Source organism: Lissotriton vulgaris, chromosome 1_1, assembly GCF_964263255.1.
Source record: "Lissotriton vulgaris chromosome 1_1, aLisVul1.2, whole genome shotgun sequence".
In the NCBI taxonomy this organism is placed as follows: domain Eukaryota; kingdom Metazoa; phylum Chordata; class Amphibia; order Caudata; family Salamandridae; genus Lissotriton; species Lissotriton vulgaris.
The window spans coordinates 801,885,059-801,898,326 of NC_141685.1; positions in this window are offsets into that span (position 1 = coordinate 801,885,059).

Genomic DNA, 13,268 nt, shown 5'->3' on the forward strand with positions numbered 1-13,268 from the left:
TTGTTGCTGGGGGGCGAACCTTTGAGGTCGACTGCTCTAAAAATAAGGCTACATCCTCTCCCCTATACAATATAACATATATTTCTAAAATATATGTTGAAGTAGTGATTTGTATAGCCAGTCTATTTTTCATAAACACAAAAGAAACACTCACAATGGCGTGCCTTTGAAAGGAAAATAAACATAAAGAAAACACTCTCTATTCTTGTGTTGAAATTATTAAACTGAACAAGCATTTGCAATGCAATAGGTCTCACATTTACGCGAGTTTGAGCTATTGACATTGTAAGTGACAATGCCTTTTATTTTTGTTTTTGTTTTTAAAACATAAATACAAGGCATTGTTATTTACAATGCCAATACCTTAAACTCGCGTCCTTGCGAGACCTATTGCATTGCAAATGCTTGTTATGTTAGGCACAGGGTTTTTTGTTGGGCACGGAGAGATTAAGTGAATTTCCCAGAATCACAGGGTGTTGAGCGTTAATGCAGAGAGCTGTGTGCAGACAGTCCAGTGTGCATGGAAGCAGGGTCCGTATAAACATCTGTGCCAATATTGCGTGATATGAGGTAGCTGTATGCCCGTGTGTGCAGGGCGGCAGGTGTACAGTACAATCACTGTCAGCCGCATGTGCTAAAGAGGTTTTTACACACAGCTTTGTGTGCCAGGAGGTTGGGTGTCGAGAATATTGTTGGCCATGATTCAGTTGTACACAAGTCTTATGTGCCAAGGAGAAGGTGAACAGGCTCTTGTGCCAAGTGGGAGGTGTACACCCGGGCGAGAAGGTGAAATAAGTGTGCCCTGGGTTTGTCTCGGAGTTCACACAGGAAGCAGAGGGTGGCACCCAGGTGAGGGAGGCGGAGCACCAGGAAGTGGCAGAGGCTCCAGACCAAAGCTCCTTTCTCCTTCCATACCAGGGGCACGCACTCTGAGGCTCGCGCCTGATCCTGTCACCACCAAGACCGAAGATGTGCCCCCCTCCCCTCTGTACCGCTTCCAGGAGCTCTTACGAGCGAACTCCCTGCGCTTCGCTACCCTGGTGGAAATATAACTTAACAACAAGAGCAAAAAGCCCATAAACATGAACACAGAGTGTCCCCAGAAAAGACATCACAGCGCGACGGAGCCAGAGTTGAAGGAAGCCGGTGTGTTTAAAGTGAAAGCACGCCGGCATGCGCGCTCGCTTGCACATTTCTTGACGAAGCCAGAGTTGAAGGAAGCCGTCGTGTTTAAAACAAGGCGGCGTGACGAAGCTTCTGATAAGAAGCTTAGTTGCCATGACAATGGAAAGCTTGGCACAAGATGGTGTCGTACTGTCCGTATGTACACGCGCATGTTCTTTGGTTTGGATGAATGGCAAGAGCAGCCATCTTTGCCCATCCCTACGCGTGCATGTTAAGAGCTTTCAGAGAATCGATCACAAAAGGCACTGGCATGGCGAGACAGCGCGTGCGCTACTATTGCCAGGCGAGACCTGAAAAGGGTTCCCATCTTATGAAATGGAATTTGCCTGCCTTTACGTAACATAGAACAATTCTGTGATTTTCATTTATCATCATGAAATAAAGAATCAATTTATAATAATATAAGAAAGGAGATAAACATAAATCACACAATAATAATGCTGACTGACATACTGGAACTAACTGAATGTGGTCTGGTCTGTATAAGTTTGAAATAGCATCCAAATTTTTATTTCATTAATGTACTTATAGTGTAATATTCAAAGAACCATTTCCTGATCATTATAGCACATTAAAAGAGCAAAAACACACGAAAAATAAAGGCAGCATTTTTACAAGGATAGTCACTATGTTAGTTTGAAGCTGCCTAGCTGCATTTTTTTTACTGCTGCTGTACGCCAATTACTAATGACATGTTAACGCCGTATTCATAATATGGCGCTATATGGAGTTACAAATAGCTAGCGGCCAGAAAAACTTACGCTAAAGCTAGGGCCAAGTCGTAAGGAAAATACACGTTAGCGTGAAAAAAGTGACAGCCAGCCAATTAGCGGCAAGAAAAATTGTGCGAGTCAGCTGAACATCACATTGTAGCATTTAGCGAGAAACAAAACGTAGAGATGCGCAACTAAGGACAAAAACCTGAATGCAGAATAGAGCAGCCAGGACCGAGCTCAGCACAGAACAACAACCCTCCCAACCACAACAACAGCCAGGATAACCAGCCAGAGTCCAAGGGGAAGAGGAAAAGGAAATGCAGATTGAGTCGGGAGGAGAATGAGATCCTGATTGTGGAGGTGAGGGAGCATCAACACCAACTCTTCATCAGCTCCAAGGTGTCAAGAGGTACCAAAAACGCTATATGGCAGTCCATTGTGAACAAGGTGAACTCAATTGCAGAAGTCAAGAGGACAGTGACGGACTGGAAGAAGAGCTTTCATGATGCCAAGCGCAAAACTAACCAGAAACTGGCAAGCGTTCGACAGGCAGCATTGCAGACTGGAGGTTGGAGTCTAGTACCCCAGGAGGAGCTCGGTCCCTTGGAGGAGAAGGTGTCCCCAGTCATTTGTGAGAAGTCAGTGGTTAGAATAGAGTGAAAGGACAGTGCTGACTATGACTAACTACATCAGCAACAGGTTAAGTACCAACAAAGGACTGGGGGGGAAATATGGCATGTCGTCCAGTACAGGCATCTATGCCTCAGCGCTCTCCCACAGTGTGTGCTGGTCAAACGGTAGCCACCTAGGTACTCTGGGGCTTATTTACAAGCCCTTTGAGCAGCCGTTAAATACCTTTTTACCAGGGGGCGTGGCCAAGCCGAGCTGCGGAATGGCCGACTGTTGAAGCGTCTCCGCCGGCCGAGCCCGTAAATCCGTTCCTAATCTGGACATAAGCAGCAGCACCACATCCCCGGCCCGGGAGATCATAGCGGACGACCTCTGGTGCTGGTGAACGAAGGTTGAGCGGCCGCACACCTGGCTGGGCCGGCATATCGTCGGCAGAAAGAAGGTCTGGGACAGAGGCCTGGCACCTCGTGTGAAGCCGGGGCCTCAATTTGCGGCTACCCCGAGAAGGCCGCGCGCTCCCTGGGCTCGCGGGCTGCCGCGGCGACCGGAGGAGACAGGGGGAAACTTACCACCAGCGCTCTAGCAGTGGAGGCTGAAGGGGCAGGTGGTCGTGCGGATCGCCCCCCCCTCCCCCCGTTTCGCGGCCCCTGTGAGCTGGGATCCGTGGAGAGGAGAGGCTGCCATATATTACTATTGCCACTGGATAAGAGGCTCCGCGTGCGATATCCTGGGCCGCATCGTAGGAGCTGTGCACCTGCTTGCGAGAGCACTGCGGACTGGGAGGCTGGTCTGCGGACCGGGGGCCACATCGTTAAGCGGCGCGGGGCGCGGGGGGACCACGGTACTGAGTAGTCGGAGCACAGCCTGCAGGTAGCTGCGCCTGAAAAGCAACACACGGGGTGCTTGATAGTGTTACTGAGGCGATTTAAAATTGGGCGTAAACCTCGCCTCCCTGACCCGTGGAAGTTTGGACATTTGCGGTACAGAGGGTCCGGGATGGCTGCGGCTGTTGCAACATGAGCGCCTACAAAGATCTAGGACGGCAGCAAAAGACGCATGGACTACTCCTGAGGTTGCAGGGGAGACGCGGCACGACCTACACCCTAAATCACTTCTGGGCATCTAGGCCAGGCACATGTGGCCTGAGTGGCATGCTGGTGGGCACTGGGATCCTATACACGCGGCTATCATTGCCTGAATCAACCGCGTTCTTTACAGGCCGCACTCCACGGAACCAGACCACGGGATGTCAACTTGGAGGCGAGGGGGTGCGCGGCGGACTGGCCCCATCGGATCTGAGACTAAAGGGACTACCCGAGCGGCGCCATGAGGAAACCAGATACGCGCCAGCCCCGTATCAACTTCGAGAAAAAAGGGAACAAGCCCACAGAAACAGTGGAGAGCGAGCGTAGCCAGGCGGAGGGGGGCGCGACGGGCCAGCTGCCTGTGGACGACTTCCGTGCGATGTTTCTGGAGCTGAAGAGCGACCTGAAATGTATAGACAACAAAATGGACGCCCTGGCTGACCGAATGGATAGAATCACTCAACGTTTGGACAAACAAGAAGGCCGGGTGAGTGTCCTGGAGACACGTGTCACGGAGACTGAGGAGGGGCATACAGCAATAGAAAAGAAGATCCGTGGTATGGACAAAGTGTTAGAGCTTAAAGGCCAAAAGAATGAAGATTTAGAAGCGCGCTCGCGCAGGAACAACGTTCGCATCACGGGTGTGGCAGAATCCACGGACATTCCAAACATGGAGCTATTTGTCGAGAATATGATGAAGGACCTGTTTGGCCCCAGCCTGTCTTCAATGTTTCTCGTGGAACGGGCGCACAGGACGCTGGGCACGCGACCCAGGCCAGGAGCTCCCTCCTGGCCGATATTGGCCAGAATACTCAATTACAGAGACCGTGATGCGATACTACGGCTGGCGCGAGAAAAAGGCGCCATCCTGTATAAGGGAAACAAGATTGCACTATTCCTGGATTTTACCTTACAGGTGCAGGCGGCGAGAAGAGAATTCATTCCTGCCAAGAAGAAATTCCAGCAGATTGGTACCAAGTACGCCCTGATATATCCTACTAAGTTAAGAGTACAGGGACCTGGAAAACCGACCTCCTTTACCGACGCCAAGGGCGCATTGCAATTCGCGAAGCAGATGGCAAAGGATCTTAAACAAAAGAAGCCGCAAGAAGAAGAACACACACAGGATGGACTCAGTGATAATGACTGACTGTGACTACCACGTGCGACCAGAGGTATCAAAGGCGCACACTGAAGCTGTCAGATGCCGGTGCCCGACGAGGACAGGGTAAGACATATATTAAGGCACAGGGAATGAGGCCTGATCATCCTTAATATTGGAGGCTGTCATGAACAATTATGCATATAATCTGGACACGGACCGGGGGGGCAGGTGTGCCTAAGCTCTATTTGCAGCTCGGCCACCCTGCCAATAGAGCAGGGTTCGATGCCGGTGACCCAACGTACCCACTGGGATGATTCCCTTTGTTTGGATCTTTATTTTTGTTTGGGGACAGTTGTGGGGAGGGGGGAGGGGGATTCACAACCTGATTGGGGGGTTGGTGTGGGGAGGACGGGGGGGCTGTTTAGGATGCTAAAGTCCACGCCCCAAATCCAGGCGATAATACAAGAGATGCATGTTATTTTCTGTATGAACAGTTCTAAATTGTGGTCACGCTGTGCTTATCTGAAACTCTTTGACTATGTGTTCGTAAGGCGCTGTAAGGGTTAGCCGATGGTTACACGAGGTTGTCCGCTACAAGTTTGTGATGGCTAATCCTAATACTGGCAATATTATAAAATGTGTGACATGGAATGTGCGCGGCCTCAACGACCGCAGAAAGGCTAGACTCATACACTCCTACCTCGCGAGACACGGTCTGGTTATTTGTTTTTTACAGGAGACACATTTGACCAGCTCTGTGGCGGGTGCACTGAAAAATAGACGATGGGAGGTGGTTGTTGAGGCTGGCTTTTCCACATATGCCAGGGGTGTGGTGATATTGATACGCAGAGGTCTACACTGGCGAACACACAAAATGGTGGCAGGTAGGGAAGGCAGGTTCATTATATTACAGGGAGAGTTATGTCATACACCTTTAGCACTAGTAAACACATGTGGCCCTAATGTGGACAGTCCGGACTTTTTTCAGTGCATCGGACATGAGCTAAGTAAACTGGGGCATTCTGCTGTGCTGTGGGGTGGAGACTTCAATGTGATCCTGTCACCTGACCTGGACAGGCAGGGGTCTTCCCGTATGCATCACCCCAAAGCGGCGGAGATGCTACATAGCATCATAGACGACCGTCTCCTGGTCGACCCCTGGAGGGCCACGTATCCTACAACCAAGGAAGGGACATGTTTCACACACCACAGACACGCGTGGTCGCGGCTGGATTATTGTCTGCTCACTACGGATATACACGCCTGGCTGGTTGACGCTACACACCTCTCCCGTACCTTTTCGGATTACGCCCCGGCCCAAATACGGCTACGCCTCCCCCAGCATACACGCAGCCCTTCTCCTGGAAATTCCCCACGGGCGCATTGCGAGGCCAGGTTTTCCGAGAGGAGCTCCGCGACCGCATTGTAAGGTACTTTGAAATAAATGAGGGCTCTGTGGATTCGCCAGGGATACTCTGGGAGGCTTTCAATGCTGTCACGTGAGGGGAGTGCATCGTGCTTAAAACGGGGTGCTTAGAGACATCCAAACTTCACTAGACAGAATGGAGAGGGAGATTGGGGAGCTGGAGCGTGAGCAGATACAAAGACCTTCACAGGGCACAGTGGCTAGTATAAGGGCCAAACTAACCAAGTTCCAGATTGAGGCCGAGAGGGAGACTGCATATATGCATAAACATGCACAGGCCAGGCGCTACGGCGAAAGTGAAAGGCCCGGCAGGACACTGGCAAGCCTACTAAGCACACCTAGAGGGGCTTCATACATACTGGAGCTCCAAGTGAGTGAGGGAAAAGCGCTCCAATCCCAGCTGGACATATTAGGAGAATTCACACACTATTACTCTGAGTTGTACACGTCTCAGACATCCCCATCACAGGCGGACATCAATGATTACCTAGGCGACGTAGAGCTAGCGTGGTTTAACGACGGGGCCCGTCAGTATATGGAGCTACCAATAACAGTTGAAGATGTGCGGCGGGTCATCAGTGCCATGCCGGGAGATAAAGCCCCGGGCTCCGACGGATTGACGGCAGACTTTTACAAGGAATACGCCGATATTTTAGCCTCCGCCTACTGCAGATGTATCTGGAAGCCATAGAGACTAGGAAACTGCCGCCCACATTGCGGGAAGCCACCATAATCACCCTCTTAAAACCGGACAAAGAGCCCACGAGGACAGACTCCTACAGGCCTCTCTCTCTGATAAACCTAGATGCTAAAATATATGCCAAATTATTGGGAAACAGGCTGCAGCCTATGCTGCCACAGATAGCTCTGACTGATCAATCTGGTTTCATACCGGGCCGCTCTACTGCACACAACCTACGCACTATTTTTGGCATTTTACATTATTTGGCACCACATGTGCAAGCCACGGCGGCCCTGCTCGACGCAACTAAGGCGTTTGATTCTCTAGAATGGGCGTTTTTATTTACTCTGCTCTCACGGCTGGGCTTCAGCCCATTATTTATCAGACAGATTCAGGTCCTCTATACTGACCCGACAGCCAGAGTTCGGGTAAATGGCCAGATGTCCGGGCCTTTCCAGATCACCAGGGGCACAAAGCAGGACTGCCCGCTGTCTCCCCTGCTTTTCGCCATCGCCACAGAGCCACTAGCGGCAAAACTCCGCCAGCAACACACTGACAAAAGTATAGACATTACGACAAGGGGCATACTTGTATCCACGTACGCGGACAATATAACGGGGTACCTGACTAACCCTCGTGATAACTTCGATAGGTTGATGCGTGAATTCATTTGCTACGGGGGGCTAACAGGGATACAGATCAACTGGAAAAAATCCACGATGTTGTCGCTAACTGACGACACCATACCTTTCACATCGGGGTTCCCCATTCAATGGGTGGACAGCGAGGTGCACTATCTGGGTATATATATCAGCAGAACGATGCAAGACCTGTGGTCGGCGAACTTTGGTAGAGTTATGGACTGGCTAGAGAGCAAGATTTCAAGATTGAAGGTTCTCCCTTTATCCTTGACGGGGGGAATAGCCATTACCAAGATGGTGATCCTCCCCAAACTCTTCTATTTGTTTGTTAATATTCCCATACCGCTCACTGCACATTTCTTCAAACACTTACGCACAAACATCCTGGATCTAATCTGGGCGGGCAAACAACCCAGAGTGTCCTGGAAGGCCCTGACTCTGCCCTTTTCGCAGGGAGGCCTGGGTGCTCCAGATTTCGAATTGTATTCTTATAGTGCGTGTAAGAAATGGGGGTTACCCAAATCTCCAAGGGGGTAGCATGGCATCAAGCGGGCAGGCCAAACTTCGAGGACATGTGAAGCATTCACGCAGTATCCACAGACGACACACCAGGCACACTACAAAAGAGAAGCAACTCCACCTTTGGTTGGAAAAGAAGAAGTTTAGTGATATCTCCAACCTGTAAGGTAAAAGGAAAAATACACTGGTAATCACATCAAGGCGCCAACTGGCACCCAAGCCAAGTATTTCAGTGAGGGATTATTTACATGGGACAAAAAGGGTTGAGTCCATAGCTGAAATATCAAAAGGTTAGCATTTAGTACATAACATCAATGACATCTATGTAAGGGAGAAATTCACTTGGCGTGTTCGCCCATTAAACCTGCAATCAAACATTAGGGGTAAGAACCCAAAATAGCTGGCATTGGCGACTCCTGCAAAAAGAATAGGAATCACCTGGCATTAACATTAGGCCGGAACACCTATAATAAACATTAGGTTTCTTCCCCCCTCCACCTAGGGAACTATGCGTCAGGCAGGGCCAACTCAGGCCTTCATCCTCGGTAGCGGCTGTAATTACAACAGGCAGCATCCTGCATAACCCCTGTAAGGAAAGACATCATGGCATACCAGCATCCACTAGCAGGCGGGTATAACCATAGGACTATTAAGCCACCTTCGCAAGCTCTACAGGGCATACAGAACCCCAGTGCTATAGCCTTAGGGAAAAGACCTGGGGAAAATGACTCCTTAGCCCCCAACCTGCAACACAAACATCAGGTAGTGCATTGGCATTAATAACATTTGAACCAGGCTTGAATCCCACTGCACTTGGGCATCGATCCCCTAGCTTAGGCGTAACACTGGGCATGTCATCACAATGCAGCTTAGTCTACTAATCCTCCCACCGTAGGAGCAAAGGGGGGTAGTCAACCTCTCCCTACCTTCCCCTATTAAAACATTTCACAGGGGTGCAATTCTATGACCCTGGTAGCTTCACCATAAACATTCCACCAAGCCCGCCCCTGCAAGGAAGGCAATAAAAAGGAGCTCAATTAGCATTTCCTGGAACCAGCACCTGCACATCATTTCAATAGTCATGGATCAACCAACAGGCAGGAAACATCAGGTAAGTAGGCACCTTTCCTTAGGAATTTACAATCACCAGCACCCCCAGCGCGGGGTTAATCCTTAATAGGCACCCGGCCCAGTTCTGGTACCTTAAGGGGGCCAGTCTCTAGTCCTTCTGAGGGGAGGGGCAGTTCTGGGTCCCCCTACTTGCTTCAGGAAGGCCCCGTTTCAGTGCCGGTTCTCCGCCCTCCCCGGGGCTTTACCTGCTATCTTCGGGCCTTCAGGCCACTTGCGTGGACTTCTGGCGCCTACCTACAGGCATGCGGTTCCCTCTATCGCGGGGCTCCCCTCAGCTCACTGGGGGCCCCGTAGCCTTTCCGTTGCCTCCGCCCAGGCCTCTCCTTACTCCCGAGCCGGGCGGGGGACTCACCGGCAGTGTGGGCACCCGCTCCGGCTGGCCTCCTTCGCCAGCCTCTCTCCCGGCTTTGTTTGGGGAGGCGGGGCTGGCACCGACAGTGTGCCCCGGCCCCGCCTATCCTCCCAGCCCCACACTCAGGGCGCAGACCGGCAGGGTAGGCTCCTGCTCCGGTCACTCTCGATCGGGGCTCTGCAACGACTCTTCACCCGGGTCCCCCCTCCTACCTCACGGGGACCCGGGGCTTCGATTCAGCTTCTTCTGGCCTTCCCGGCCGTCCACCAATCCCTGCGCGGCCTTCTCGGGGGCTCGGCCGCGCAGCCAATCCGTGCGCGGCGTGGCGGGGGCGTGGCCGATGACGCCACCAGGCACCCCCGTCACATGACACGGGCCTGGACGGCTTCCAGGCCTAGCGCGGCCCTCACTCTACTTCGGCGGCCCCCTCCTGGCATCGGGGGCTGCCGCAACGATGCACACCCCAGCAGGGGGGTCTCCTCACGGCGGCGCCGGGCGGCGGCGGTGATTTTCGGCGCTGCCACACAGCGCGAGGACCGGACAAGGGGTAGGCTCCCTTTCTTGATATTAAGTCCCTTCACAGTCTCCTCAGCACCCGGGCTGCGACAAGGGGTAGGCTCCCTTCTTAATTAATTACTTAAATGGCGGACAGCGCGCCAAAACGAGGGTAGGCTCCTCCAGCTCGATTCCCCTCACAGTGCCCTCAGGCCACACAGCGCGATTCTCCTCAGCAGATGACGCTATTTACAGCGCACTGCTCCTCCCTCTCAGCCCGACAGAATAGAGGCAGTTCAGGGCTTCTAGGGACACGCAGCTCCTCCCAGTCCTTCTCTAGCGCTTCCAAATTATAGCGCTTCCCAGGCAGGACAGTTCAGGTCAGGGCAGCAACAGTCTTGGAATTTTCAGCGCTTAGGTAGGCGAACTAGGGCTTCCAAGTAGGCTCCTCACGGAGGGGGGCGAACAGCTCCACAGCCAGCCCCAGGGGCACTCTCCTCACCTCCTGGGGGATTCAAGCCCACAGCATTCCTCCTCTTCTGGGCACCTTTTTCCCTCAGCGCTGGCGTAGTTCAAGGTCCCACGGCGTCAGGGACCTATGAAGAGTCCTTCCTTGTCAGGGGCCCATGGGGACAGCAGCGGGGGGGTTTATAGGGGTGCAGGGCCCATGGGGACAGCAGCGGGGGGGTTTATAGGGGTGCAGGGCCCAGCTCACAGGCCCATGTGGCGGTAGCACCTCACAGCAGGTCCCCTCCCTTCCTTGTCCCAGCGCTGACTGACTCTCTGGTGACACTTCTCCCTATTTATACCCTCCTCCCAGGCAGTGCCAGGACCTTCTAGAATGTTGGCAAATCTGGCCTAATCTGGTTCTAGGGAAGGGGGTGAGCACCCTGGGTGCCAGGCTTTCCCTCCAAAAGCTAGGGGTAGCTGGGTAATATTAACTAGACCGCCAACCTAACGCAGTCAGGCGGTACTACCCAGGGCCATGGAATCCATTTTAAAATCACAGAGCATTTTAGTCAGATACATTTTCAAAATGGGGGATATTTACAAGTGCTCACATTATGACATGTAATTTTACATTTTCTACAACGTGTCTCACACCACTCATGGCCTATACAGGTTTAATCCCATGGGGGAGACATCCTAGGTAAGGGGGTCAAAAGCGAAAAATTTTGGGGGAAAAAGGCCAAGTCCAACACGACTCCCCCCCAGCCAAAAGCCAGGGTAGACCGATCAATGCCTTGATGGGCTTCCCTGCTTGGGGCGGAAAAAGGTGGACGCAGGCCTGCAACTACAGGAGCACCTGCAGTCTCTCCTCCACTCTGGAACCCAATGGTTCTCTTTCACAACCCTCCCTTCACCAACAAAACCACCCCACTGGTGTTCCCTAGTGGGATGTTTCTCCTTCCTAGAGTGGGAGGCTCTAGCCTCAGGCTTGGAATTCTCTTGAACCACTCTCCTCTCTCCAAATTTCCACTGGTCCACCCACCTGGGGTCTACACCCTCAGGCTGACCAGCCCTTAGGGGCGAGGCTCCCTTCCCCCTACTTCTCCTCCTTGGGTTCCTCCATCTCCTACGCCTGGGGACACCCTCACACAACTCTCTTCCCAACCTGGAATCGAAACCCACAGGCTGACCCGGTGACAGGGGCGAGTCCTCCCTCTCCCTGCACCCCCTCCCAGAATTCTGCACCCTCCTACCCGGAGAAGTACCCCTGGGAGTCACTTCCGGGGGGACTCTGATTACAGATGTCCCTCCCACCAGGGCAGGCAACTCCTGTCCCTGGCCACCCAACCCGGGATCTATGCCCTGTGGCTGAGCCGGTGACAGAGAAGAGACCTTCCTCCCTCTGCACCCCCTCCCACTGGGAGTGGTACCCCTGGGAGTCAATTTGGTAGGGACCTGCATTACAGGAACCCCACCTTCCAGGTCAGGCAACCCCTGAACCTGGAACCCCAGTCCAGGATCTAGACCCTGTGACTGGTCAGACCCCCGAACCACTGGAGCTCTGATTAATGATGCTCCGGGTTCTCCTGACATAAGGGGATCCCTCCCTCTGGATGACACATCGGGCAGCCTAGCCTCCCAAGCTGGGGTTCTCTTAAAGAACACTCCAGGCCTGGTGGCCGCAGCTGGGGTACCTTGGGACACCTCCCCGTCTCACTCCCTTCAGGATCACTCCCCTCAGCCTTCCCAGACGCTCTGGCACTTACCCAGAGGTCTGCCTCCTGTGCAAGTTCCCTGGGGTCTGAGAACCCGCACTGCAACAGATGGTGACGCAGACTTGGGAAACAACTCCTCAGCATGTGCTCCCGGATAACGGCATGGCACAGCCCTTCCCAATCCTCCACTGCTCTCCTCACCACCCAATCCTCCAGTACAGTCCAACACTCCTCCTCAAACTCTCCCCAGGACTGATGGGACAGCTTTCCTCTGCCCCTGAACACTAACCCGTCCTCCTCTTCCGGGGAATCAGGCACAGTCTCCTGGGCTTCGGGAGTGGGACTCCTTGCACTGGACCTACACTCGCTGCCACCACTGGATCCCACCCTCCTCGGTGAATCCAGACTCCTAAAACCACTCTCAGGGGACAACCTACACACCTGAGCTGATCTCTCTCTGGCGAAGGCCCTCTCCGCCTCCGCCATCCTCTCCAGCGCTAGGACTTTTTCAGTCTCTAGTCGCTGCTCTTCTACCCTCAGCTGCGCTAAGCCCTCGGCATGCCTGAGCTTTGCCAGCGCCAGCTGATACTCCCTCTCTTCTCTCCTATCTACCCACTCTTCTGGGGACAGGGAAAGGGATGGGGCAGTGCCCCCGGGACTGGACCCAGTGCGAGACTCCCTATCTTCGGTGTCCTCCACAGCTACTGGCATCTCCGCCCTCTCAAATTCTTCCTCCTCCTCATCGGAGTAATTACCTCCCAGGGTTCTGGATGGGGAGCCCTCTCTCTGGTCTCTAACCCACTGACCCTTTAAAACCTCGGGGGGGTAGTCAGACAAGTCCCCATCAATCTCTAAGGGCTCTCCCCTCTTGAGGGCCTCATAGAGAAACAGGTTCCTCCTAATGTTCCCTACTGGGGGTATCCCTCTCTCCAGGAGGAAGTCTATCACCTCCTGTTCGGTGTACTCCATCAGTTCCACTTCCTGGTAGATCAACCCCATCGTGGCGAGGTACACCCGGGACACACCCTCCCAGTGGAACAAGGGGACAATTCAGAACACTCTTCAGGAGGAAGCAATAAAAAACACAATAATCCCCACAACAAGGCTCAGATTACATCCAAAGCTCTATTTGCAGT